Here is a 10,813-nt window from a genome sequence, read left to right on the forward strand (position 1 = left end):
TCCCCTTGGGTCCCTTTAGTCTGCTGTCTTTGTGTCACCTGACCTCCGTGAGACCACTTTGACCCGTCTGAGGTGTTTCATAATGTTGGACGACTCCCGAAGGGAAGGGATTAGAGTCCTTCTGTCCCTTCAGGACTTTATGCACATCTGTGCCTCTCCTCACCTACCCAAGCGTCGTGTCCCCCCTTCCTCGGGGCCAGCTAGTGCCTGTCTGCACTCATCTGCATAACTGTACGAGGTTGCACTGATGATTCTTCCTTGAACGCCTGTTCGGCGATGACTTGTTGTCCCCACTATTTGGACCCTGTTCTGTGCTTCTCCTATTATAAATGATTACAAATCCTTTGGAAGGGTCACCGACTCCTGAAAATCCTTCCTCAGAGAGTGTGAGCTGGGCGAAAGTCAGATGGGCTTTAGGACTGTTTCCTGAGGCTGGGGGCTCCAGAAAGGGTATTTTTACAGGTGACTATCAGTGGGCTCTGTGTGACTGCCCAGATCCCAATGCCATGTAGTGACTCAAAATGCTGGTTGTCCTTAATCCTCTGAGTTTGAGGAAGTGAAGCTGGGGATGACCTGTAGGTGACCCCACTGACTGTGACTAATGGCAGAAGCAGGGCATTTTGGTTTGGCCAGAAGGATTGGACAGATTTCCCAGCCTGAGCCTACCACCTCTCCTTCTTCACCCCTAGAGGCAAGACTCAACACCCCACCCAGGTCTCAGATTCACACTTACACCGGGAAGCCTCTTGTTCCCATAAGGCAAGTCTCCTCCCACCTGACCCTGAATCTCTGCGGCAGGGTCCCAGCCAGGGGCTGTGTAACCCTCTCTGACTCCCTTCCAAATGGCAGAGCACAAAGGCTTCTGGCATGGGCATGGCCCGCCCCTCCCCTGTTCTGCTCCTAACACTGGTGGGCTCTGTGTCTTCTCTATTCCTTCGTTCTAGGGTCTTGCCAGGCTGGGAGGGGTTCCCCTGCCATGGTGCAACTGTGGAGAACTCCATCGTTGGGGTAGCCTGGCTCAGCTCCCACTCATGGGAGCCTTAGCTTCCATATAACCCAGTGCCATTTGCCTGGAGCTGGCCCTGGAAGACTGGGCCAAATGTCCAGCCTGACCAACCAAACACATGGACCTTCCAGGAGTTTGTGGTGATGTCACTGGATTTAAATTTCCTGGATGGGCCCCAGCGATAGGCCTCATTTTGTGACTCTTTCTTCCAAAGCGGAGTCTAGGCTAGTCATCCTTCATCTGGGCTGTCACAGCCACACATACAACGCCAATCCCCTCACTTCTAGATTAGACCCACTCTTCATGGGTCAGTTGGTGCCTTCCTGTCCCTTATTTCCTCATCTCTAAAATGGGCAAAAAAGGATGTGTAAAGTGCCTAGAACCCTGCCTGACACAAGAGAGCTCTCCGTAAATAGTAGTCGTTGTTGTTGTAATAATACAGATAATATCAAAACCGTTACTACGTCCGTGGCGGGTAGTGGAAGGCCTACCATAGGCAGGCCCTCAACAGTTAGTCCTTGAGTAGACAATATTGCGGAAAACCACGATGACTCGGGGCTTGCTGGACGGAGGGATGACTTTTAAGAAGCTGTGGGAAATCGGGGTGCCTGGGTGGCACAGCGGTTAAGCGTCTGCCTTCGGCTCAGGGCGTGATCCCAGCGTTATGGGATCGAGCCCCACATCAGGCTCTTCCTCTATGAGCCTGCTTCTTCCTCTCCCACTCCCCCTGCTTGTGTTCCCTCTCTCACTGGCTGTCTCTATCTCTGTTGAATAAAGAAATCAAAAAATCTTTAAAAAAAAAAAAAAAAAAGAAGCTGTGGGAAATCGGTAGATGGACTGTGCTCTTGGACTCCCTCCCTGCCAGCTCATCTTACTCCCTTTGTAATAACCCAGTGTCTTCTCTTCACTGCTGCCTCCAGGAGGGGAGGAATGGGGCTCCTGCTTTGGTGTTTCCCTCCTGTGACATTTCCTGTATTTACAAAAGTTGAAGTTTCATGAAAAGTCCTTCCTTGGCTAGTTCGTCCTCTCTCAGTGCCGTGTTTCTGCACCAGGTACCTCCAGGCGATGAGTGGAGCCTAAGTCGGAGTGGCTCAGCCCAGTAATGAGACCCCCGTCAGGAACAGAGCACCAACAATGGAGGAACAGACCGTTCAATATACACCACATTTTCATTGGCATATAACGTGTTTTTTTTTTTTTTAAGATTTATTCGTTCATCTTTAGAGGGAGAGAGAGAGAGCACACACATGCATGTGTGCGCAGGGGCAGAGAGAGAGGAGGAGAGAGAATTCCAAGCAGATTCCTGCTGAGCACAGAGCCCAACACGGGGCTTGATCTCATGATCTTGACATCACAACCTGAGCTGAAATCAAGAGTCAGATGCTTAACTGACTGAACCGTCTCTAAAATGGTTTATTAAGAGAACAAATACATCTTTCTCTTCCATTTGTGTGTATAAGCAGAGACTATACACAATTAAAACAGAGGAATCCAGTACTTTTGTGCGTGAGAACTACTTTCTTTCCCTCCCTTAAGATTCCCAGATCACGAAGGCAGTGTTTGAAAACTTTGTTTACTGTACATACACCTCAGAACTGAAGCAACACAAGCAAGAACGTTACCAAGTACACACTGGGTACACTGTCTCTAATGTAGCGATTAAAGGCTTATTTCCCCTCGAATAGGTCTAGGAAACGGCCTTCTCCTAGTCCTGTTTTAGGAGACAATTAACAACAACAAAAAAGCCAAAGCAATTCTTCCCTNTTTGTTTACTGTACATACACCTCAGAACTGAAGCAACACAAGCAAGAACGTTACCAAGTACACACTGGGTACACTGTCTCTAATGTAGCGATTACAGGCTTATTTCCCCTCGAATAGGTCTAGGAAACGGCCTTCTCCTAGTCCTGTTTTAGGAGACAATTAACAACAACATTAACAACAAAAAAGCCAAAGCAATTCTTCCCTTTGTTTTTTTATCAGTTGACCAGTAACCTGGTCCCAGGAGATGGGGTTGGGCACCTGTGCTTGGCCTGTGGGCAGGTCTAGCTCGAGGCCGGCTGGTGCAGGAGCTGGGCCTGTTTGAGGCATTCTCCGTTAAAAGACAGACAGGAAACGGCCTTCTCCTAGTCCTGTTTTAGGAGACAATTAACAACAACATTAACAACAAAAAAGCCAAAGCAATTCTTCCCCTTGTTTTTTTATCAGTTGACCAGTAACCTGGTCCCAGGAGATGGGGTTGGGCACCTGTGCTTGGCCTGTGGGCAGGTCTAGCACGAGGCCGGCTGGTGCAGGAGCTGGGCCTGTTCGAGGAATTCTCCGTTAAAAGACAGACCAACAAAGGTGTTTAGCTTTTTTCTGGTCCTGGGGAGAGGCGCAGTCAGTAGCAATGGCAGAAACCAAGAGGCAGGGGTAGGGGAAGAGAGAGAGGTGGAGAAATCGGAGCCACCAGGGGGCGGATGTCATATGGGAGAGTAGAGATTAGAAAGAGTGAAAAATGGAAGCAGAGGGCTCATTCAGAGACAGAAACAGGACTGGAAGAGGCATCAGGAGAAGGGACAAGGAGCATTTTTGCCTGAATGACAGCTCAGAGGGGCTGAGGATAGGAGAGCATTTGTTGTTTCCTGCAGGGCAGCAAGACCCTTCCAGCTGAGGAGGCCTGGCCAAGTCTCAGCTGCAGCCGGTTCCAGAGCTTTCCTCCCCCTGATGTGTACACAGCCTTACAAAACGACCACGTGCCTTGGGGCAGCCTGAGCACAGCCGTGCTCCTGACAGAGCCTCGCCTCCCTCGTGCGGCACGGTGCCTGGACCAGTGCCCTCTGGCCCCCTCACACTTCTGCCTCTGGGGTCTGCCAGCCCAAAGTGTTGGGCAGAGGCTGCGGGCTCAGGCCCACGCCCCCAGTGTTACAAACTAAAGCGATAGGGCTCGTGGCCCTTTGAGGATGCTGGGAAAGGTGGGGAAGGCTACCACCTACAGTCCTGAGGTCGGGGAGAGGTTCGGTGGATTCGGAGATCACAGGTGCTGCGCTCACAAGTTTCTGCTGCCTTTCCCTGCAGAAGCTTATAGCTCAGCGTTCCTCGCCCCCACTGTTGACTCCAAACACCTGGGAAGCTTTTTAAACAGCACAGATGAGGAGATGCCGCCTCAGACTGATTAAATCCGAGTGTCTGGAGGTTGGGCCCGGGGAGTGGGTACTTTTTAAAATGCTTTTTAAAGGACTCTTTCTAGTTTCCTACTAGACTCTCTAAGTATCAGCTTCCAGTGACATGGACAATTCCTGTGGGTAGGGAGGAACTCTTTGCACGCTAGAACCTGATGTTTGCTTTTCTCTGCGACCCTTTTCAATTATTAGGACCCCCCCCCCCCCGCCTTTAAGTAAGCTGTTAACTACAGGTAATAATTGTCTCAATCATTTTTTTTGTGTGCCCCTAATTCTTTTTTTTTTTTAAGATTTTATTTATTTGACAAAGATAGAGACAGCCAGCGAGAGAGGGAACACAAGCAGGGGGAGTGGGAGAGGAAGAAGCAGGCTCACAGTGGAGGAGCCTGACGTGGGGCTCGATCCCGTAACGCCGGGATCACGCCCTGAGCCGAAGGCAGATGCTTAACTGCTGTGCCGCCCAGGCGCCCCCGTGCTCCAATTCTTATTAAAGTTTCAGTGTGAATTAAATTCTCCCACCTGAAGAGATTTCTATAGTGGTGCAGAAGATGTAATTTCTGAAAAATACTTTTTTCTAGGGAAAACCATTTATTTATAGGAGGATAGCATGTGGTCTCCTGTACCCTTGTAGAGCTCCTCCACTTTGATGAATGGCTTCACTTGGTGGTTTAGGAATATATCAGAGATCATACAGATCCAAACACAGATGAACAAAAAAGAAGAGGTTTCCTATTCAAATGCACTGTGCAGTGCCTTTCTTGTTTTCATCGGAGCGAAAAGATGAGATGAGGTGCCTGATTACATTGCATTATGGTGTGATACATTTCTGAAACATAAATACAGCTGAGCGGCCTCTCACTGTTCCTTCAATTGGGTTCACGTTGAAAATACCCTTCCCTGCCCAAGTTTGTGGCCCTGAGGATCTCTCCAGACAGTACTTGCCTTCTTGGTCTCTGTTAGCGTCTGGCTTCAGACTTTTTTTTTTTTTTTATAATTAATTTTATTTTATTATATTATGTTAATCACCATACAGTACATCCCCTGATTCCTGATGTAAAGTTTGATGCTTCATTAGTTGCGTATAACACCCAGTGCACCATGCAATACGTGCCCTCCTTACTACCCACCACCAGTCCATCCCCTTCCCCCACCCCCTCCCCTCTGAAGTCCCCAGTTTGTTTCCCATAGTCCNACAAAAAGGGATCAAAGGTATCCAAATCGGCAAAGAAGAAGTCAAACTGTCTCTCTTTGCAGATGACATGATACTCTATATGGAAAACCCAAAGGAATCCACTCCCAAACTATTAGAAGTTATAGAACAATTCAGTAAGGTGGCAGGATACAAAATCAATGCCCAGAAATCAGTTGCATTTCTATACACGAATAACGAGACTGAAGAAAGAGAAATTAGGGAATCCATCCCATTTACAATAACACCAAAAACCATGCGTTACCTTGGAATTAACTTAACCAGAGACGTAAAGGACCTATATGCTAGAAACTATAGATCACTTTTGAAAGATATTGAGGAAGACATAAAAAGATGGAAAAATATTCCATGCTCATGGATTGGAAGAATTAACATAGTTAAAATGTCCATACTACCCAGAGCAATCTACACTTTCAATGCTATCCCGATCAAAATACCGAGGACATTTTTCAAAGAACTGGAACAAATAGTCCTTAAATTTGTATGGAACCAGAAAAGGCCCCGAATCTCCAAGGAACTGTTGAAAAGGAAAAACAAAGCTGGGGGCATCACAATGCCGGATTTCGAGCTGTACTACAAAGCTGTGATCACAAAGACAGCATGGTACTGGCACAAAAACAGACACATCGACCAATGGAACAGAATAGAGAACCCAGAAATGGACCCTCGGCTCTTTGGGCAACTAATCTTTGATAAAGCAGGAAAAAACATCCGGTGGAAAAAAGACAGTCTCTTCAATAAATGGTGCTTAAAATTGGACAGCTACATGCAAAAGAATGAAACTTGACCACTCTCTCACACCATACACAAAAATAAACTCCAAATGGCTTCAGACTTTGACCTCCTCCCCTGTACCTCCTTTTTTTTATTCTTCCACTCGGCTCTAACCTTTGCTCCTGCCTGTGGGAATTCCCCTCCTCCACCTCCCGGGCTCCTGTCTCTGCTTCCCTTTTCAAATGCCATGCTGATGTTACCTTTCCAGCTTCCATAGCTTACCTTATTCTTGGAACTGTTCCTTACTTCACAAGAAAGCGTTAACGCTTTTAAATGGTTTCTTCTGGCATCTTTACATGTTTAAAATTAATAAAAAATAGTTACATCTTGGTTTGTAAATTATAAATAAGTTAATATCAGCGCCCTGTAGATATCTTTACAAATCTAAGCTTCCTGTAACTCACACGGCAAGAGTGCCTTTCCGTTACTCCAGTGCCTGTAACGTGGTGCGAAATAGTCTGGGTCCTACAGCTTCTTCTTTAATACCGTCTTTCTTTTTGGTTCCAATTCCACGAGATTCTCACTTCTCACTGTCTACTCGAAGAATCCATTGAGACAAGCAAGGAACCCCTTTCCTTGGCCAGTGTCCTTGAGTAGTGCTTCTCACACGTTCAATTAATATGAATCACCTGGAGATCTTGTTAAAATTCGGATTCTGGTTCAGTAGGTCTGGGTGGAGCCTGGGATTCTGCATTTGGTACAAGCTCCCGCCTGATGCTGATGTCGCTGATTCAGGGAAGTAATAGTCTAGGGGCCTTCTTAAGCAGCTTTTGTGCTTGTCGGAAATGTTTTATCACCAAAGCTTTCTCTGTGCTTTGCTAATTTCAAATCAACTCTCAGCCAGTTGCTGGATCAAGATTAGGCCAAGAACCTTTAATATTGACGTTGGTTCCCTAACTAAACTTCAAAACTTTGTTGTTGCTGTTGCTGTTGTTTTCGTTTTGCCAATTGATCTTCCTACTTTCTGGCTAATTACCCAACGCAAGGTGTCACAAGCTGCAAATCTTGGTCCTTAATCATTCCTACAAAACAATTTGTGTGACAGTCATTTTCTCTCTATATTCATTTCCTAAAACTTACTTTTGTTTCTTTGTAACTGTCTTTTCTTATTAGCCCTTTTAAAACTTCCACTGATTTTGGATTTACCAGATATGATGGGATTAAAAATGTCCATTATACACCTCAAAATGAGGCACACGCGTGCCACAGGCCAATAATGCGATGGTCAAAACAAAAAGGATTGGGCACAACTAGTAAAGCTATTTCCTAGTGACAGGCAGAGTTTTTTGTTCTGATCTGGTGCTTTGTAGGAACCTATGAAATGGTAAATTGAAAATTTATGAGCAGAGCTATTTTCTTTTTTTTTTTTAAGATTTCATTTATTTATTCAACAGAGATAGAGACAGCCAGCAAGAGAGGGAACACAAGCAGGGGGAGTGGGAGAGGAAGAAGCAGGCTCATAGCAGAGGAGCCTGATGTGGGGCTCGATCCCACAATGCTGGGATCACGCCCTGAGCCAAAGGCAGACGCTTAACCGCTGTGCCACCCAGGCGCCCCGCAGAGCTATTTTCTTAATTGAATAAAATTTTAAAAGATTTATTATTTCTCAGTACCTGTGTTTTCCAAATCTACTAGATACTGAGGCATCAGTCTCCATGGACTTGATCATTTGATCACTTACTCTGTACCAGCAACTATTTCTGGAAGGTTGTGGGAGGGCTCAGTGACAGCATCCCTCTCCCTTGTCTGAACCAACTGAGAAATAAGACAAGAGGTTCAGTATAAAGTGGCCAGAGCATCACTTTCATTTCTGGTAAGGCTGATGGAGCACATGGCTTATACAATATTTATGGGCAAGCGGAATTCCTGTCACTGAACCTCAGATTACGACTTGCCTATTCGGTCACAGAAAGCACTAGGTCACCGCAGCCTCCTCACCTGGCAGCCGGTCCTTGTGGAATAGAGTGTTCCCTGCTGGAAGTTTCCAGCCATGGTAGAGAACAGAGGATGGGGCCACGCTCCTTTGTCCCTAGCTTACTAACCAACATAGTCACCTCTACTCCTCCAGGAAAGGCCTGGAGTGCTACACTGTGGAGGCACTTTCTCCACATGGAAGAACTCATCAAGAGGGGGAAAGAGGTATTCCCCCGCCCCCCGCAACCATAAGCTGCATGCTTTATCTTATTTAATTCCTACAATCGAACGATCAGTACTTACCGAGTGTTTACATTTGATATTCTGTTCATCACATTTTTTGCATGAATTTTGAATTTTTAAAATATTGCATTAAACACTACTCATTTTGAAGACTGAGCTTTTTGGCTCCCCTTTGGTTTTGCACCTGAAGTGAATGCCTTACCGGCTTCACCCTAGTCCCAGCCCTGGATTTAAAATTAATGGTGTTAAAAAAAAAGTTAACAAACAACTCTTTCTTAATTAAATAATTATTAAATAAATTCTCCGATAGTGATGTGAACTAAGTTGAGAAACAAGTTGTGTACGGGAAGTGACTGTGTGGATAACTCGAATGACCTGGGAAGACCTATCTAAGGGGATGATATTTAAGCTGAGATCTGGATGCATGAAGAAGCCAGCACTCGGACATTTTGGAGAAAAGCTTGTGAAAAGGCCTCAGGATGGAAACTGGAATTTTCAAGGAACACACACACAAGGTTACTAAATGGCTTAAATGTCAGGGTCACAATAGGTGAATAGTACAGTTGACCCTCAAACAGATCCCCTAGCAATTGAAAATCTGCATATAACTTTTGACTTCCCCAAAACTTAACTACTAATAGTCTACTGTTTGCCAGAAGTCTTATCGACATAATATAAATAGTAGACTAACACAATTTTGTATATGTATTATATACTGTATGCTTACAATAATACCTAATTTTTTTTTTTTTTTGGTATTTCTAGGCTGTGTGGTTCCTCTTCAGGTTTTTTCTAGTTGTCACTTATCTCCAAAATTTTTTCCAATGTATTTATTGAAAAAAATCTGCATGTAAGTGGACCCATACAGTCAAACTCATACTTGCTTTGGATAGAGTATCAAGAAGGAGTCAAATTTTAGGACTTTGTAAGCCAAGTAAGGAGTTTGCATTTTATTCTGAGGGCATAGGAAGCAATGGAAGGCTTTAAAGTGGGAGAGTAACATGATCTGATTGCTCTTTTAGATAATTCTCTTTGGCTGCTATGTCAAGGATGGATGACAGGGGTGTAGATGGCAAAAGAGTAGAATCAGGGGAACTGTCAGTGTTCCTAGTGTAAGATGACAGTGTCCTGGACTAGGGTGATTGTAATGAAGATGGAGAAAAGGAAGGTTTCAGGGTACTTTAGAAACAGAGTGGATAGGACCTGATGAGTTAATACGGGGGATGAGGAAGAGAGGAAACAGTGATTTCAGGTGGCTTAACTTGAGCAACTTGATGGATGGTGGTGCCATTTACTGAAATGGAAAAGACTGGGGGATGAGCAAGTCAGGAGACGACTATGCAATCAAGTCCTTGATTTTGGGTATGTTAGCTTGGAAGTGCCTACTGGATACATGTTAAGTGAGCGACTGGTCTGAATTGCAGGGGCAGGAAGGAGGGCAGGGCTGAAGACAGAGAACTGGGCGTGGATCAGTGGTAGAGCACACGTGAAGAGCAGGGCGCTGCTGATGGGGCCTTGGGAACAGCTGTTGAAATAGGAGTGGAGAGGAAGGGAGAATAGAAGTATGATGTTCCTAAAGGCAGGAGAAGAATGTCTTAAAATGGCATAAGGGGGGACACCTGGGTGGCTCATTCAGTTAAGTGTCTGCCTTCGGCTCAGATTTTGATAGCAGGGTCTTGGGATTGAGCCTGGGGTAGGGCTCCCTGCTCAGCAGGGAGTCTGCTTCGCCCTCCCCCTGCTCTTGCGCTCACTCGCTCTCTCTCTCCCCCTCCCTCTCATATAAAATCTTTTTTATTTTTTAATGGTATAACATACTGCTTTGAGAGCCACTGAGAGGTCGAGAAAAAAATCAGGCAGATAAGTAACAAATGGCATTGGCCAACATGAAGTCACCGGTGACCTGACACACTGTTTTGGTGTGAAGGGCACAAAAGCCTCATGGAGGTCGAAGTGGAAAGTGATGATGTCGAAACAGTTGATTATCGTTCCCATTTTATGAGTGCAGAAACCGAGGCTTAGAATGGTTAACTCTCTCATCCAAGGGCAAAGCCAGTGGGTCAGATCCTGGACCCGGTGGGTGAAACAGCTTGCTCCAGGGATGTGCACGCTGTGCAAGAAATTTATCCAATTCTCTTCCAAACCGTAAACACCAACGCTGCGCTCAAAGAAGCCCTCGACTGAAAACATTCTTTCACGATGCCACTTCTGTTTCAGAGAAAAACCACAGGGCCTGGCTTGGGTTAGAAAAAGGCATGAGGCCCCGGGGCTTGCTCAGCTGGGCGAGAAGAACCGCCCCTTTTCCGCAGCCTGAGGCCGCCGCGGCCCACTGCGCCTGCGCGGGCCTGGGCGCGGCGGGGGCGGGGCGGGAGCGCGCGAGCTGGGGGCGGGGAACGCGGAAGGGGCTGCAGCGAGGGGCGCCGACCGAGCCGGGGGCGGGGCTGGCCGTGAGTGTCCGGGGCGCGCGGGTGACAGGTGTGGCGGCGCCTTTGCGGGACCCGAGGCGAC

This window comes from Ailuropoda melanoleuca, chromosome 5 (assembly GCF_002007445.2).
Source record: "Ailuropoda melanoleuca isolate Jingjing chromosome 5, ASM200744v2, whole genome shotgun sequence".
In the NCBI taxonomy this organism is placed as follows: Eukaryota; Metazoa; Chordata; class Mammalia; order Carnivora; family Ursidae; genus Ailuropoda; species Ailuropoda melanoleuca.